The 4,391-nt window shown below is 37.1% G+C and overlaps 1 pseudogene; it reads right to left on the minus strand.

Moving 5' to 3' along the window:
• Nucleotides 1–2,719: 2,719 nt before the first annotated feature.
• LOC132267944 (small nucleolar RNA R71) lies at nucleotides 2,720–2,818 on the minus strand (annotated as a pseudogene).
• Between the last annotated feature and the right edge of the window lie 1,573 nt (nucleotides 2,819–4,391).

The raw sequence follows: 4,391 nt of genomic DNA on the forward strand, positions 1-4,391 counted from the left end.
TTTCCCAAAAATATCTTCAAAATATCTTAGATTTGTTTTTATCCAAAAAGCGCCGCCATTGAGGATTGATCTCAGCCATGTTCGATCAATCCAAGTCCAAGGTTCGATCAATCGAACTTCCTCCAGTGCAAAAAAGTTAAATTTCTAGCTCACAAAAAGTTGTCCTTTATCCAATCATTGGGGAATATTTACTGTATAACCCCAGCTTATTTTGGGTATCATTTGACCTACCTATATAAGGATAAGGATTACTTTTTATATAATATCACATCATATCATATCATAACTTGTAGAACTCTTAGAGAGAAAGCTTAGAGGATGAGGAGGCTAGAGACACCATTGGAGACTCTTCATCAACCAAGGAGCAAATCTCTAACATGGAGTTAGCCATTGAGGGTTAGAGAAGCACTACCATGAGTGGGTAGACATCCTCTTGGGGCTAAAGTTAGCCCCAAGCATGCTTTCTACATCTTGATTTTGTGTATTATCGAGGGATTAGTGTTGTAATACATGTTTTGGCACTTTTATATATATAGATCTTGTTTATTCAATGATTTATGTCGTTTAATGCTTCCAATTGATCATTTCATTCTATCCATATGTCTATGTATGCTAGAATATATGTTCATGTGTTTGTCTCTATTTCTTATTTTATTGGTGCATGTCTATGTGTATTAATGCCATAGATCTAAAGATTATCAAAACATTGTGCTGAATGGAATGCTCTTGTAATTTTCTAGATGGTTCATGCTCATTTCTTGATGGATTGTGCCTCTCCCTTAGCTTAATTAGTTTAATTTCATATCATTAGCTTAATTGTGGTGTAGTGGTAGCATAGTTGTTAGATGAGATGACAATTCATGCTTGTTGTTTGATGTTCCATACTTTTGAATGCAAGTAGCATATGTCTCCAACCTTGTTGTGTATTTAGCTTGTGAGCTTAATGAAAGGACGAATGACTTGCTAGATATATTATGCTTTTCACATGCTATTTAGATAATACATACTTAATTGTTAGATATATTGTGTTTTTCACATGTTGATTAGACAATGTATGCTTAATTGGTCACCCTTGCTATTTGAGTCAACCAAACAAACACATACATCAATATTACAACACACATTTCCCTCATTAGTCACTTGTTAAGGGTGTAGAAAAGCATTGTTTGGTGGTGACCTCTAAACCCCAAGATTTCTCTCTCTTACTTATTCTTTATTGCATTCAATTATTTTGTTTAAATTGCTCTCTAGTTTAATCAACCAACCAACTATTTGTTTGATCACTCGACCTACTAACCCTAATTGTGATTCCACAACCAAATTCGACTCCAATCCCTTAGGACGATCCCTACTCACCCTAACAATATTTTTAGTGAAGGTAGTAGTGGCTTCTATAAATGTAAAACTTGGCCCTCGCCTTAATGCACACTCTTTCTAAGCTTGTGGTGTAGGGCGGCGACAACCAAAGCCACCAAGTTTTTGGCGCCGTTGCCGGGGATTAGGCAACGTCGTATTTGTGGAATCAATTAGGAATTAGTACTCTTTTGATTGTGTCTTTACTTTGTTTTTATTTTTCTTTTAATTACTTATTGTGTTTGTTCATCTTTGACAAGGAGTATTGAGCTAGGAAGCAATCAAAGGAGCATTCAAGCAAAGGAGCTAAGCAAGCAAGGAAAAATGCTAAAAAATTAAACAAAAAAATTGCTAAGCTAAGCTAAAAATTTGGAGTTGAAGTGCTATAGGACCTTTGTGAGACTTTCTTTACTCAATCCCTTAGTTAAATCGTCGGCCCGCGTGAAGGCTTGTTTTTAATTTCTTAGATAAATCATAAGCCCGCGTGGAGGCATTCTTAATTGTTCTTTGCATCATTATTGTTAAAGCATAGGAGTATGGGTTAAGTGTTTGTGGAGGAAGTTTTGTTAAATTGTTGTGAAGTCAAAGTGTTTGTTCATTCATTGTGTTGATGTGTTTTTACATTGTGCATGCATGGTCGTAGATCACTAAGACCAACTCTTGTCCCTCTTAATTTGCATCTTAAATCCGTAATTAGAAATCCTAGGGGAAGAGGAAGTTCTAGTTCTACCCAATCTGTTACATCAATGGAAGGCCATTATGAAGAGCTTGTAGAGGACCTTGGTCACATAGACCAACAAGGTATCCTCCATCTAAATGTGCATCATGAGAACATGCAAGCACCATTAGACATACCTAGGCCATTCATTCACCAACCACAACAACAATAAGGCCAAGTTCCACTTGGAATGCCAAGGCCAATGTATGCTCCACAACCTCTTATCATTCAAGGAAATCAAAATCAAGGTGCCCATGTTGCACCTCAAATTGCTAATCCTCCACTTGCTTTAAGAGATCACTATGTGCCTAATGAATATAATGCAACCACATGCATTTAATTGCCACCATTTAGAGCACATCACTATGAAATTAAGCCACAAACCATTCAAATGCTTCCTAACTATCATGGACTTCCAAGTGAAGAACCTTAGAAGCATTTGGATGAGTTTCTAGAAGTATGTTCCACCGTAAAATATACGGACATGCCGGAAGAGGTCTTAAGACTCAAACTTTTTCCATTCATCTTAAAAGACAAGACAAAGTATTGGTTTAACAATCTCAGGCCTTTTTCAATCACTTCTTGGACAGAAATGCAACAAGAGTTCTTAAAGAAGTACTATCCGGTTTCTAAGACCAATGCCATGAGAACCTCAATTCGGGAATTTTCACATGGGGATGGAGAAACATTTCATGAGGCATGGGAATGCTTTAATGAATTGCTTAGGAAGTGTCCACATCATGACATGCCCAAATGACAATTAGTTTAATATTTCTTTGAGAGCTTATCGGACAATTACAAAGGCATGGTTGATGCTTCCATGGGTGGCTCATACATTGATAGGCATGAGGATGACGTGTGGCATCTTTATGAGAGCATGAGTGAAAATTCTTTGCATAGAATATTATCATCCAAGAATGGTAAAAATTCACAAGGTAGGAAGAGTGTTAGCTTACATCAAGTCGACCATTCAAATGAAATAGCCGCCGAAATGAAGTCTTTATCTCAAAGGTTTGATCAATTTTTGATTAACCAAAACTCGGCGAACCAAGTATCTTCCTTCTCTAACCATTCTCATCGTGCATCAAATGAAACATGTATGACTTGTTCTAGTGTTCTTCATTTTACTTCTCATTGTCCTCATGGACAAGTACAAAATGAACCTAATGAACAAGTCAATGCAGCTTTTGTGAACCAAGGGAACAATCCTTATAGTACTCATTATAATCCAAGTTGGAGAAATCATCTAAATTTCTCTTGGAAAAACCAAGGAGAGGGCTCAAACCCTTCCCAAGGCAGTTTTCAAGGGAAGTACATTCCACCTCCACTTCAAAACCAAGGATCCCAAGGTTATAGACCTTATCAATCACAAGGGAATTAATTTGCTAACTCTCATTTTCCCAGCCAATCTTATTCCCAAGGAAATACTAGAAGTCCCGCCTTTGAAGAAAAAGTTTTGAATACTTTGGGCACTTTAGAGGCTAACACACAATTGCTTCATTCCCACTCTTAATCCATTGCAAAGCTAAAAACCCAAGTAGGGAAAATAGCAAGCACTCTTAATGCTAGAGAGAAGGGAAAGATGCTTGTGAATGCCCCACCTAAGCAACAATGTGGTGTAGAAACCCATTCCTCATCGGAAGGCCACACCATTGGGCATGTTAATGCGGTGACTACCTTGCGGAGTGGTAGGATTGTGGACAATCAAGTTGAAAAGTTTAGTGAAGAGAGTGAACCGGTGCAACCTCATGTTGTCACCCGTCCGGTTTCACATCCCATTCCTCCTTCATTGCATATACATGATCTTGTGAATGAGAAAGCTTCAAAATGTGATTTGAAAAATGATTTTGAAAATGATTTGAAGAAAGATTTGCCGAAAAATGAGTTTGAACAGATTTTGTTGAAAAATGATTTGAAACAAAGTGATTTAAAAACTTCTTGTGTTGAAAAAACTTCAAAGAAAAATTTTGAAAAGAATTTTGAACCAAAAGTCCCATTTCCGGATGCCTTAAAAGGATCCATTTCAAAAGACAAGCAAAAGGTAAAAACAAATGAAATCATGGAAATGTTTAGGCAAGTGAAAGTCAACCTTCCACTTTTGGATGCAATCAAGCAAATTCCAGCTTATGCCAAATTCTTAAAAGACTTGTGCACCCAAAAGCGGAAGAATAAGAGCCAAGCACTAAGAAAAGTGGTTTTGACCGAGCAAGTGAGCTCAATTTTGCGACATAATACTTAAACAAAGTTTAAGGACCCTGGTTCACCTCCTACTTCATGCATTTTTGGTGATCATATCATTAATCAGGCGCTTCTTGACTTA

Source organism: Cornus florida, unplaced genomic scaffold (genome assembly GCF_030987335.1).
Source record: "Cornus florida cultivar Cherokee Brave unplaced genomic scaffold, ASM3098733v1 CherokeeBrave_3.0.0_Hap2_Chr07, whole genome shotgun sequence".
Taxonomy (NCBI): Eukaryota; Viridiplantae; Streptophyta; class Magnoliopsida; order Cornales; family Cornaceae; genus Cornus; species Cornus florida.